Source organism: Artemia franciscana, chromosome 1 (genome assembly GCF_032884065.1).
Source record: "Artemia franciscana chromosome 1, ASM3288406v1, whole genome shotgun sequence".
NCBI classification, from domain to species: Eukaryota; Metazoa; Arthropoda; class Branchiopoda; order Anostraca; family Artemiidae; genus Artemia; species Artemia franciscana.
Genome location: NC_088863.1, coordinates 13,855,205 through 13,869,952, shown reverse-complemented (window position 1 = coordinate 13,869,952; position 14,748 = coordinate 13,855,205). Strand labels below are relative to the sequence as shown.

The 14,748-nt window shown below is 34.9% G+C and overlaps 1 protein-coding gene across 1 annotated transcript in view; it reads left to right on the top strand.

Annotated features, from left to right (window-relative positions):
• LOC136026093 (FGGY carbohydrate kinase domain-containing protein-like) overlaps nucleotides 1-14,748 on the top strand; it is a 461,793-nt gene that overhangs the window by 363,528 nt on the left and 83,517 nt on the right. The window lies entirely within an intron of this gene.

The window sequence follows — 14,748 nt, the reverse complement described above, 5'->3', positions numbered from 1 at the left end:
GTTTGTACGGCCAACCCTTTTTATAAGACCTTATATGCCAACAATGGGCAGCTATTATAATTTATAGGCCGATCCCTGAGCGCTTGGTGTGTGTGTATGGGGGAGGGGTTTACCCTGAAAAACTTGATTACCGGACCTTTCGCCTATGTTGAATAAAATGACAAAAACAAAATTTTAATTAGATGAGTTTGAGGAAATGATGGGTTGGGGTTTAATTTCCAATCATTTATTCTTAGAATGGGTACTAGAACTTTATATTTCCCCTCGTATGAGCTCCTTTCAAGGATTCTACAATAACTTCTTTTATGCGAAGACCCTTTGTCAGAAATTAAAAGTAATACATTCTGGTCATATCGCTCTTTCCTTAAACATTTTCCACCTGACAAAATTCATCCTGGGTGCTTGACTTTGTTGTGATTCCACGACATCAAGAATCCAAATTTTTCATTTTGTTAACCTTGCGGTTTTGTTGGTAGAAAGGTGTTTTCCCCTGACTATTGGATGCTGGAAGGGAATGTTAACAGAAAAATGCCTGCTTGCCTATTATGTTGACTGTAACGTAAAATCAATGAAAACCAAAATCTTTTATAGATGAAAAAATACGAACATCCCTATAATTTTATAAATATTTGAAAATAGTTGTCTTCGGGAAACAGCAACCGATTCCGAAAAATACAGCAAAAAGTTAGTAGATAGTAAGTAATTAAGTAGATTATAGCTCAGGAAAAGATTAGGACATAAAACTTAGGAGAAACTTTGAATCTTTTAAAAGCATGACTTTCCTTACTTCAAAAGACAGCTGATGCAGACTTTGAAGGAAATTAAATAAAAAAACAAGTTTTTTCAACTGAAAGTAAGAAGCGACATTAAAACTTAAAACGAACAAAAATGAATCCGTATATGAAAGGGGCTATTCTCTCCTCAATGCCTCGCTCTTCATGCTAAGGTTTGACTCTTTCTCTCAACTCTACTTTTTAAAACAGTAAAAAACTTTAGCGTAAAGAGCGAGATATGGAGGAGAGAACAGCCCCTGTTTAAATATAACAGCCTTGTGAAAAACCCTTTTTTAAATATGTCAAAATCCATTTTAATCGCATAATTTTAGCAAAACTAACACCTTTCTTCTGCAGATTTCCATAGGTTTAAAATGTTTTTATTTTTAACAGATAAACATTATCTGTTTACATATATTTAAAAAATAAACCATGAACTGTGTTACGATTCCCTGCAGTAATACGGGACGATGCAGGACATTCTTAATTTTCCACAAAGATTCTTATGAAAACACACTGAGTTTTCCGACGTTGAATTCTTCCCCTTAGAATAAATCCATTGTTATGAAATTTAAGACTGAAAGTATTGCTTTGCCAGTTGATTGCTCTAAAATCATATTCGACTTATTAGTCTATTTTATTTATTTTATAATAATTATTCTATTAATTCAGCGGTATAGATTTTTGAGCGTACAGATATGGTACTTCTTTTTCTAACATAAGAAACAATTATAGGATTCCAGGACTATTATTTTGAGCAAGATTACCTTCCCAACTAACTCAATCTTTTTATCAGGGCTCCTTAAACAATTCCTGACTCTAGGAGCAGCAAGTAGTAAGTATATGATTAGCTGTAAGAATACAAATTTCTAGAGTTTTATTCAACCAAACTTTTCAATGTTTATTTAGAAAAAGAGTAAATAAAATGTCTCCAACTTATTTCCTTGTTTAACTGTTTGTTGACTTAGGATACAATTTCTTAGCTGAGGAGCAGAGGCTGTACAAGGAGCCGAAGAGCTTGAATGAGCAGTAAATTCGTTTAGCAAGGGATGAGCAAAAAAGATAATTTATTGAAAAAAAGTTAAGGGTTCTATTACTTTTAAAATGTAAAAAAGGGGAGAAAAAAGTCATTGACGACAATTTTACGGAGAATGAAACGTCCTTAATGTTGAGAACCCTTGATTTTTATTTAAATTTTACAATTAAAAGCAGGCATGTCTGTTGCAGTGCCTTTTTCTGTGAAAATGAATGCTATCACACAAAAAGACGGCAACAGTATACGGACTACACAGAATTAAGTTCGAAATTTACTGCTCAGCTCTCTGATTTTAACCTAGAAAAGAAAAAGGACATTAACTGATTGGAGATAAAAGACAAGTAAAGAAGTGATAAGAAAAAAATAAACACTGAACAGAAGAAGATTAAGTAAACAAGGTAGAGAAGAAGAGGGCTAAAACAAAGTCCTCTATGAAGTTTGGGCCTTAAAATGACCATGACTGCTTCCCTTGAACGTGAAATATGAAAAAAGAAGAATAAGCAGCTCTATTTATGGTTTGGGGTGCAATGATAGGTTCAGCCACCTTACCTTACATAAACACTATATAGTATTCAATAGACATTATAACAAAATGAGGCGCTTGATCATTTTGGCTATGAAGGGCTTATACGACCAGAAACACCTAGACCAGGAAACAACCATTTTTATAAATCACCCATTTAAACAATACCTACTTTAGTACAATTTTGCAATTTTCAGGGAGGACCTAAGCCCAATAGCACACCCACTACCTATAATAGCACAGCCCCATTTAAGTTGCATAGCCCGGCTCTGTCGTTATTTTAGGAAGTTCTGAAGAAACTTTATAATCTATACAGGTCAGTTATGAAAACTAAAACAGCTGTCATTTTTGGAGAGACTACTAACGAAACTACTCGAGTTATACAGGAAACTTAATAGCAGAAACCCAATTCATATCATTTATTTAATAAAAAAAATATATAATTCAGAAAATTAAAGGAACTCAAAGTTCTTCCAGAATTTTGGAAATACCCCCAAAAAGGAAGAAGAACACTAAGCATAAAAAAAGAATTTTTCAACAGAAGCTTCAACCTTCTTTCAACAGAAGGAGGAGGGAGAGGGACAGAAATTAATATCCAACCCCTCTTAATTCCTGGGAATACTTTTGGTCCACGCCTTGATTTTTAGCACTGAAGACGGGGAGTGGAGGCGATACTAACCCCTCTTATTGCAATGATCTGTTTCTATGTAGCATAAAATATTAAATTTCCATCCCTAACAGTACAGAGTTGGAAAAAGCGAGACTGGGTATGCGAGCTTTGCCAAGAAAATTCTTGGGGACTGCGGAGGGGGGGGGGGGCGAGTCCTACCAGGATGTTTGTTCTCAGCAATTTTAAGGTAACATTTTTTTTGTTTCAATATAAATGTTTTGTATATTTGTTTGTTTTGTCTGTGATCATATCGAACCCAAGTCCTGGAAAATTGAGAACCGGCTCATTCCATTGGAAAATATTTTAGGGGTATTTTTGAGTAATAAGAGTAGACCTTTGACATATCAGTTTAAAGTTCATGATTGTATCTCTGCTCTTTGTAAATAAAATAATTTACTGCGAAAAATATTTTCTAATACTGTATGCAATTCTATGGTCAACTTTTCTTTTTTTAAATAGATGTTTGAGAATTTACAACTTAAAATTATAGAAACGATATAAACGGGTGAGAACAAAGGTACAAAGGAACAACACAATAAGTACAACAAAATTAACCAGGAAAAATGTCAACAGAACAAACAGATGAGCCCATGATATGGGGTAAGCCGTCGATATGCTTGTGCCGATAACTTATCACGAAGCTCCTGTAGTTTTGCAGTTATGTCGGGAGCTTTGTATTTTTGGATTACTCTCCAATTTTGATACGATATATGTTTTGGATCATTTTGTTTCTAACCAGTTTTAGTCATTGTGTTATCTTATTTTTGCAATACAAAGATTAGATGGTGCCGCAAAGTCTATGAATTCATTAAAATTCTTTTTATATGTACTGCTTAGATTAAAATTAATCCCTGGCATACCCAAAACAAAGTTTAACTTCTATTTCTCCTAAAACAAGGAAACAGTTTTGTTAATATTATAATCACTATTTTTTTTTTGTATTCGCTTGATAGATTGGTACCAGTCATTATTGTTTATTCTCAAAAATATCCCCCTCTTTGTATATAGCCTTGTCGCCTAAACATTTTTCTTTGCCAAATGACAACTGTTTTATCTTACGTTAACGTACTAAAACCACGCGCATGGGTGGATACGAAATGAATTTTTTTAAGAAGGAAATATTTTCGCCCAACACTTTTATACTCTTGTTGAAGCTTTAGACCCTTTACCACCCGTCACCTATCAGCACCAATTCCACCATCGGCTGAGACGTGTCCCAATAAATGAGGTCCCAATAAATTCAAAATCTCAATTGTGAAAAACTAGATATCCACCGACTATTTCCCTCTTTAATATTCCCCGGTTTACATACCAAAATGTGTTTTTACAGCGCCACTGAAAAATTTCTAAAGTTTTATTGAACACAATTTTTGTGAAGAGATCTTGTGATGTAGTTCAGCAACAAGAAACACAAAAGTGACCAGCTCACTGGGGCCAGACCTATTTTGGGGAACACAAAACACAGACATCAGAATCTGAGGCAGGTTTTCATTAATACATTCCAGTTTGGAAAATAGAAAATGTTTCCGTGTTTTGAAAGAAAGATTAGTGTGCTCATTAGCTTGCACAAACAAAGTTTGCTCAGCAAATTTAATCAATGCTCGAAAATAAGAGTGCAGAATAGAAGCTTTTCAGAAAGAGTTCATTCTTGCTCTGGATTAGAGAAACCATTAGCTGGTGTCACTGTAATTGACACCATAAAAAAAATCAAATAAATATAAACAAATTTATACTTACTGGATAGATGACCAACCACTTGTTGAGGACCGGGGCACTGATAAATTTTTTATTTCGCATTCCACGGGACCATTCTGCTTCATGCAGGGCGTAGTCACACGTCTCACCACCTAAAACAATCTTCTCTGCTCCCAACGTCCGGCCCTAGAATAATAATAATAAAAAATTGAATGGCGCAATTTTAACAAAAAAAGTTTTGTGAATATTATAATCACTTTTTTTTTTTTGTATTCGCTTGATAGATTGGTACCAGTCATTATTGTTCTTTCAACTTTCAAAAAGCCTCAAAAAATATTTATTATGCATTATTGGTGTTTTACGAGTCATAACAGTATTATGGGGGAGGGGTATGTTCATTTTAAAATAAACACACATTATTACGTATATGAATGGGTTCGTCCCCTCCTTAATACTTAGATCTTTACACTAACCAATTTTCATCGTCCTAGCACGTCCAGAAGCACTAAACTCATTAAAGCACTGAACTCCTCCCCCCCCCAACTCACCCAAAGAGAGCGAATCCAGTACGGTTACGTCAATCACGTATCTACGACATTTGCTTATTCTATCCACCAAGCTTCATCCCGATTCCTCCACTCGAAGCGTTTTCCAAGATTTCCGATTCCCCCCCCCAAATCCCCCCAATGTCAACAGATCCGGTCGGGAGTTGAAATAAGCGCTCTGAGATATGAATTCCTTCTAAATATCAAATTTCATTAAGATCCGATCACCTATTCGTAAGATAAAAATACCCCAATTTTCACGTCTTCCAAGAATTCTGGTTTCCCACTTCAACTCCCCCAAATGTCACAGGATCTGGTCGGAATTTAAAATTAGAGCTTTAAAGCGCAAGATCCTTCTAAATATCCAGTCCGGTTACGTCAGTCACGTATCTACGAAATTTATAAGCATTTTCCAAGATTTCTGGTTTCCCCCTCCAAATCCCCCCAATGTCAACAGATCTGGTCAGGATTTTAAATATGAGCTCTGAGACATGAGTTCCTTCTAAATATAAAATTTCATTAAGATCCCGTCACCCGTTCTTAAGTTAAAAATACCTCAATTTTTCTAAATTTTCCAAATTAACAACCCCCAGCTCCCCCAAAGAGAACAGATCCGTTTCAATAATGTCAATCACGTATCTAGAACTTGTGCTTATTCTTCCCATTACGTTTAATCCCGATCTCTCCACTCTAAGCGTTTTCCAAGATTTTGGTTGAATTCTCTTCAATAGAAGTAATGTGGGATTTTTTAACCTCGAGTGGTTGGATCACTTCAGGCTGATTATCGATGGTATTAATCTCATAATTTACGACCATTGTTGATCGGCACCATTTAGGGTTTTTAGGCGACTACTTTTTGTGACGCCAACACAAGCTGGGTGCAACCAAGCATTGCACTCAGAACACTGGAATGACCCAGTTCCACACTTTCTGTAGCATTCATTCCAAGGATGGGACATTGTAGGCTAAGGAACAAAAACGAGACACAGGTACCTCTTTTAGGTACCACTATTTATAGTGGTAATCTCCATTAGAAACGATGGACCTGAGATCAAGCAACTCTGCGGGAACAGGGCCATACAATCTGAGCCTACTTTTTTTACCCGAAAAGCAAAATGCTTCAATTTTTATTAATTTCATAAAATGAAAAATAATCTTCTCATCAACTTTATCTGAAATTGGAATTTTTATGATTATTTTTTAAAAAATAGCAAACTACTGAAGTTTGGATTGTTTTTCTAAAAATGGAAAACCATTTCCCTTGTTATGTTCATCAGGAATATATCTAAAGAAAGCAAAAATTAACCAAAAAAATGAAATTGTTACCGCTGATTCGCCCGGTCTCTGGTCACATAGAATTTAAAATATTCTGTTCGACAAGTAATTATTCGACAAATACAAAGAAAACGAATACTAAATTGAATAATAACGAGCATTAAAAGAGAAGCTATGAGAAAATAAGGGAGAGAACTTTAAAGGCAGTGACAAAAACGGACAAACTAAAGACACGGCAAGTATTTAGGCAAAGACTTCCACTAAGTCGTTCTCAGCTTTACGGAGAAGAGAAGAAAAAAGAATATGAAAAGGCATGCACATAGAATTTAAAGGACTTGGATATACTTGAATAACAATTAAATACAAGGACATAAAACTAGGGCTACATGCGGAAAGGGGGACACTTTAAAGCATTCACAGAGGAAAAAGAGGAGAGTAAAAAAAACAACTCAGTCATTCAACATGATTACGGCTTTGTTTAGTAGAGATTTGGCTGTCATGAATCCTTCATTTCTTACTAAATTTAAAAATCAGCCTAATCTCAAGTTACTAAACCCAATCGTCGTGAAAATGAAATGATTTTAGAAATTTTCTCAGGGAGTTTTTCACTGACAATGAAGCCGCCTGTGTGATAACACGACAAGTGTATTATAAAATCCTGTTCAAATTCAAAGTTAAATAATGTCAGACTTATTCAAATAGCCCAGGTTCTTGGAATAGATAATGCTCTCGTATATGAACCTCAAACATTGAACTGCTACCTCTGAAAGTAACGTCATATTTATTATCTTTTTAATTTTCTTCGTCAAAATAGTTTGAACTCGAAAAACAAACGTAACTGCCGGATCAAAAATTATCACCAATAAACCAAATAAAATTTTATAAGCTCATAATTTTAAAAATTTAAAATTATCACCAAATAAAATTTTAAAATTTTATTTTTTTTTACATTTATAAGCCATTGAAAACATACAGCTATTAAAAAGCATACAAGAGTGTTAAATCTAAAATAAAAACAAATCCAATATGATTACACTGAAGTATATTGGCAGACTTCGCTAAAGCACATTAATAATGAGATTTTACTTATACCAGGTTTTAGTTTGTGGTGATTTGAGCCAATTGGATTTCCAATTCGATTTTTCCGATTGGCCTAAAAATGACATATAAAATTCTGATTGTGTAAAATTAGCCCTAATCGGGCTGAGCCTAAGCTGAATCTTGGTATTAGTAAAATATTATTGCGGATAGGCCTTTAAGACCTGCCTGTCTAGTTTCAAAAATCCAAAGCAGGAATAGATTGGAACGATCTAATTTTTTAGGTCATATTTTCTTTATTCTGCAAAACCAAAAATAAAGGTGTCAGAATATTCTATTATATATATATATATATATAATTATATATATTATACCCAATCATCTTCTATGCTGCGAAGCTTAGTTACGGTAAACTTAATAATGTCATATTCTTAAAACTCATGTAATCTACGAACTTCCTTTGCGGCACTACCCTCGTTCTTTGAGACACTACTGGATTCACAAATTAAATGACACATTTAATGATACACTCTTATTTGAAACTCCACATGATGGGCAAAATAAGCAAAATACGCTAATAAGTTCCAACGGAAAAAAACTAATAAGGTTACTTTTTTGGAAGTAAAAGGATGCTAAAGTACTTAATTTATAGTTACTTTATCAACAGTATATCAGCACTGTATTTATAGCATTCTAGTTATTAGCAGTCATTTTTTTGTAATGTGAGTGGAACAGTCAGTTTTCGGATATAACCTACAATCAAGTCGTCAGTAAATTTGAAACAAGTATTAATTTCCATAAATATATTATTAAAGTCATGGACGAAACCCTGGGGAACCTTGCAAGATAGAAAATAGTTATATTTCTCACCGTTATGAAGTGAAACATACTGTTCTCCTTCAAATGATTAAATAAAGAAATAAAAAAAATTATATAGAAAGTAAGGAGTGACATTAAAACTAAAAACGAAAAGAAATTATCTGTATATGAAAGGGGCTGTCCCCACCTCAACTCCTTGCTTTTTACGCTAAAGTTTTCATTGCTTTAAAAAATAGAGCTGTGAGAAAGAATCAAACTTTAGCGTAAAGAGCGAAGCATCGAAAAGGGGACAGCCCCTTTTATATAAGAAATATTTTCTGTTTGTTTTAAGTAATAATGTCGCTCCTTACTTTCAGTAGAAAAAACTTGTTTTTTTTTATTTAATTTCTAACCGGTTTTTTAAATAATGCTAGGAAACTGACCCCACCGCCACGGAGGAACCCCTCACCATGAAAATATAAACTACACAATTCAATCCCGGTGAAAATTTACCCCTGACAATTATTGTTAACCACTCCGTGCGTAAAATCGAGACGGAAAATAGAAAGCAAGAAACATAAAAAATATTGTATAACAATTATGGTAAATTCTTGCAGTGTATAATTTCCCCTGACAAGTTCACTCCCTTGAAACTTCCCTCCCCATAGAAATTCCTCCGTGGAAAAACCCCTGCATGTATCCCAATAACAATTACTATGCGTTAACAATGGGCAAATTTTATAACTTAAAGACCTATCCCCTGCGAATGCGAGTGGGGGTTCATGTGATACCCAAAGGTATATTTATTGGGTCTTTCATCTATGATGAACAAAATGGCTTAAATTGTGGTCGGACGATTTTGGGGAAAAAGGGGCGGGGTAAATATCTTAGTTACCCTCCGACTTTTTTGGTCACTTAAAAAGGACTCTAGAACTTTTAATTTCAGTTTAAATGAGCCTTCTTCTGATATTCTAGGACCACTGAGTTGATTCGATTACCCACGGGTGAAAAACAAATGCATCCGTGATCTTTCTTCTGGCAAAAAAAAATACAAAATTCCACATTTTTGAAGATAGGACCTTGAAACGTATGCAGTAGGGTTTTCTGACACGTTGATTCTGATTTTGGGATTTTTATTAAGTTTAATTGACTTTTAGGGGGTGTTTCCTCCTTTTTTCAAAAATCAGGAACATTTTCTATGGCTTGTAACCTTTGATGGGTAAGAGTAAACTATTGAAATTTATATATTTCATATCAGCTTAAAAGCCGATTCTCTTCATAAATCTATTTGTTTCAAAATCCCTTTTTTAAAAACCGTTTTTTAGAGTTTTGGTTACAATTGAGCCGAGTCGCACCTTACTTACAGTTCGTTACCGCGAACTGTTTGAACCGCAATTTTCTCAGATTTTTCTTTTGGTTGTTATTACGTATATGAGAAAGTTGCCCCCTCCTCAGCACCTCGCTATTTACGCTAAAATGGTCGCGAATTTGTAAAAAGCTTATTATTCTAATTAAACAATCCTTTTGTGTCTGGAGTCACTCTTAAAAATTGGAATAAAAAGTCAGACATTAGTGAATGTAAGGAGAGAGGTACTGAGAAAGGGACAACCCCCTCATATACTTAATGATTTTTGTTCGTTTTAAGTTTAGTGTTGTTCCTTACTTTCAGTTGGAAAAACTTTTTTTTTATTTAATACGAAACCACAAACCAAAAACATACAATATCTTAGGTTTATTATCACATAAAAATCATAGTTAGGAATCTGTTTAAGATAATATTAAAGGCTAAGTTTGGCCGAAAAATAACACAAACAGATAATTGTTTATATTAGCCATTATTTAAAAAATTCCAACTTGACTGTAAAGAGCGACGTACTGAAAAGGGGAAAAACTCTTCATATACGTAATATGAGGGGTTTTCCCCCTCGTCAATACCCCACTCTTTACGCTAAAGTTCAAATTTTGCTCCAATTCTTTAAGAATACCTCCTGAATTCCAAAAGCCGTTTAATTAGAATAAATAGCTCTTTTGAAACTACGAAAAATACTTTAGTGTAAAGAGCGAAATATTGACGAGGGCGTGAACCCCCGCATATGTAATAATTTCTATTCGTTTTAACTTCTGATGCTGCTCCTTTCGTTCAGTTGAAAAAACTTGTTTTTTTTATATTTAATTTCTGATCGCTTTTTAAATAAGGCTGGGAAATCCAGCGCCCTCTTCATGGAAATTCTCATCCGTATTTTTTGGCTGGTAATTCTAGTACATTCTTCAGCCTTCTTATCTTTTTTTATTTTTTCTCCTTATTTCAGCCAGTCTAAAAAATAAATATCAGCTCGAATAAGGATAATATACCAGATAACGGCATGTGGAAAATTCCACATTATTTTTCCGATAGGAGCTTTAAACTTCTGCAGTATGTTTCTCTTATACGCTGAATCTAACTAAAAGTAAAGCAACTTATATATTTAAAATCAACATAAAAATACGATTCTTTTGATGTATCTATTAATATCAAAATTTCATTTTTTAGTTTTGCTTCATATTTAGCCGAGTCACTCCTCACTGAGTTCGTTACCACGAACTGGTTAATCTGCTGAATTTTATGATGTAATTTTCAGCGAGCTTATTCTGTATTTTGGAGGTGTTTTCCTCTTTTTTTCTAAAATTATGTAAGTTTTATCAGGCTCATAACGCTTGATGATTAGTCGAAAGCTTAGATAATGCTATAGCTAGTTTAAAGGAACAGTGTTGTAACGAAGTAAATTTAAAGACTTAAATTTAAAAGGATCCGGCAAAATAAACTAAAAATGGAAATGTAAATGGCAGAATTAGGACCACAAGTGTTTTTTTTTCTGCTAGAATTCCTTTGGAGGTCTACTCCTTGACAACGAGTGAGAGGAAAAAAACGTTATCTCAGTTTTGTTTATTAATGATCAGCGAGGTAAAAGAAAAACAGTCGTAACAAAGCTGTATCCAAGGGGGTTATGGGGTTAGAATACTTGCAAAATTTTGGTTTGACTCGTATTGGGGAGGTCCTAAACACTGAAATAGCACAGTTTTTGAGGTCTTCACTATCAGCACTTATGTTGAGGGTTCTTCGTATCGACATTTGGGGAGAGAATTTCACTCCCATTTGTGTTAACTAAAGCTTCATATAAACCTTTAAGACATCAAACATTGGAAGGTAGCATATGAAATTGACAAATTCTGATATTATTATAGTACCTTCAGCGCCATCTGGAATTCGCCTGTTCGTTCCGCCTGTTGTGATTGTGATACAAATGGAACAGGAGGTAAAGATGGGTGTGGGATGGGCAAAGGCTGAACTTGTCGAGGAACTGAGGGTGACGGTTGTGGTGTGGGTCACCACAGGTCATTCTTGAAAAATTAGAGATTAATCTGGATAAAACCGTCTCCAAGGATTTGTGCAATGCCCTACCAAAAATATTGGAAAATGCTACTGCAAAAGCCACCACTTGTAAGTTCCTAGGCATTGCAGTCTATTTCAACGTTTAGTTTAATGTTTTGCTTTTTAAAGAGTGCCCAGGAGTCGAAGAGACTGTGAAGTTCAGGAACTCTCGTGCTGTAAAGCAAAGTTTTGCTTATGCTCAATAGCTGGAGGTAGGAATAAGAAATGGCGTGAAACCGACTATTTCGGTGTTTTTTTTTTTTTTTTTTTTTTAAATTTAAAACAGTGAAAGAAGTCAAGATAAAGGTTCTACAAAATGTGTTAACTGCAATTACTCTGCATATTATGAAGTAAGAATTAAAAAAAAAATTATTTTTTTTTAATAATATAGTCTATCTATAAAAACCCTCTTTTAATGGTCTTTTTTTTTGCAACATTTAAGAGTACATTGCACGGCACTCCTAGTTTTCCGTTAAGAATCTGTGGATTTTTTTATAGCACGAGTTCAGTTGATCTGCAAAAAAAAAAGTCGTTAGTCTCGCTTGGACGGTGAAAGAATATAAAAGAATTTTCGCAAAGCAGGATAAAAGATTATCTCGACTCCACAATCGAGTAGGAATTCGTAATTCACGCAGTAATTCGTTACGAATTACTGCTTAGCTCTAAATTAAACCTAGAAAAGAAGTTCATTTTGGCCATCCTTCGTTTTACGCTCTATAAAGATGTGCTCGCTTTTATTCTTATATTCTGTTTTATTTTGTTGCTCTAAAAATGTCGGTTTAACTAAAAATAAAAACGACTTACAAGCCTTAGTCAGATAAAATAGCAACTACAGACACAATTTCAATCAACGACATAGAATTTCAACCACAACGAAAATGGAAGGGATACCTACTTGGAGGGACAAAAAAGAACATTTAACTAGTAATTATGGCAAGGTGTCAACAATGCGTAATTAATAAAAATTACTAATTTAGTAATTACTAAAAGAGTAAATAATAGGATGAAAATAAAATTTATATCTATTATTACACATCAAAAGTTAAGAACCTTAGAAAATTAACCCTCTTGTAAAATTAACTCCTATATACAAAAATGTGCCTTTTTTTTCCAGATGAAAGATCACGGAAGGATGTTTATTAGTTCATTTTAAGTATGTTTACTACTCATACTACAACTGTTGCTATATTATAAGCAGAGGGTATTAAGCTGAAGCCTTCAACCAACATTCAGACGAACGCTGAACTAAATCAAAACGAGCATCGATCACGAATATTGTCAAAAGGGTGACAAATCAATATCTCAACAAGACCAAGAAAACAAGAGCTAAGAGCTCATATGGCACTTGTGACGAGGCGAGAAGAGCTAAGAGCCAAGAGATCATATGGTATGAGCTCTAACAAAATTCTATGAATCAATAGATTGATTTAAAAAGGAAAATAAGAGGTCCTTCTAACTATCAAAATTCATTAAGATCCGATCACCCACTCGTAAGTTATAAATACCTAATTTTTTCTAATTTTTCCTCTCCCTTTTGCCCCGCAGATGGTCGAATCTGGGAAAACGACTTTATCAAGTCAAATTGTGCAGCTCCCTGACACGCCTACCAATTTTCATCGCCCTAGCACGTCCAGAAGCACCGAACTTGCCAAATCACTGAACCCCTCCCCCAACTCCCCCAAAGAGAGCGAATCCAGTACGGTTCTGTCAATCACGTATCAAGGACATTTGTTTATTCTATCCACCAAGCTTCATCCGGATTCCTCTACTCCAAGTGTTTTTCCAAGATTTCCCCCTCCAACTCCCCCCAATGTCAAAAGATCCGGTCGAGATTTGAAATAAGAGCTCTGAGACATGAATTCCTTCTAAAAATCAAATTTCATTACGATCCGATCATCTATTTGTAAGATAAAAATACCCCAATTTTCATGTTTTCCAAGAATTCCGGTTTCCCCCTCCAACTCCCCCGAATGTCACAGGATCTGGTCGGAATTTGAAATTAGAACTTAAAGCACAAGATCCTTCTAAATATCAAATTTCATTAAGATCTGGTCACCCTTTCGTAAGTTACAAATGCCTCAATTTTCAAAATTACCCCCCCCCCCCAATTCCACCAAAGAGAGCAGATCCGGTCCAGTTATGTCAGTCACGTATCTTAGGCAGGCTTCTATTCTTCCCATCCAGTTTCATCCTGATCTCACCGCTTTAAGTATTTTCTAAGATTTCCGGTCCCCCCAACTGCCCCCCACCCAATTACGCTTGATCCGGTTGAGATTTACAATAAGATATCTGAGTTACGAGGTCCTTCTAAATATGAAGTTTCATGAAGATCCGATCACTCCTTCGTAAGTTAAAAATACGTCGTTTTTTCTTATTTTTCAGAATTACCCCCCCCCCAATTGAGCAGATCCGTTCCAATTATGTAAATCACGTATGCAAGACTTCTGCTTATTTTTCCAACCAAGTTTCATCCCAATCCCTCCAATCTAAGCGTTTTCCATCATTTTAGGTTTCCCCACCCTAAACTTCCCCTAATGTCACCAGATCCGGTCAGAATTTAAAATAAGAGCTTTGAGACGCGATATCCTTCTAAATATCAAATTTCATGGAGATCCAATCAACCGTTCGTAAGTTAAAAATACCTCATTTTTTCTAATTTTTCAGAATTAACCCCCCCCAAACTACCCCAAAGAGAGCGGATCCGTTCTGGTTATGTCAATCATGTATCTAGGACTCGTGTTTTTTTTTTCACCAAGTTTCATCCCGATCCCTCCACTCTAAGTGTTTTCCAAGTTTTAGGTTTCCCCCTCCCAACTCCCCCCCAATGTCACCAGATCCGGTTGGGTTTAAAATAAGTGCTCTGAACCACGATATCCTTCAAAATATCGAATTTCATTGAGATCCGATCACCCCTTCGTAAGTTAAAAATACCTAATTTGTTTTAATTTTTCAGAAATACCCCCCCCCCCAACTACCCCAAAGAGAG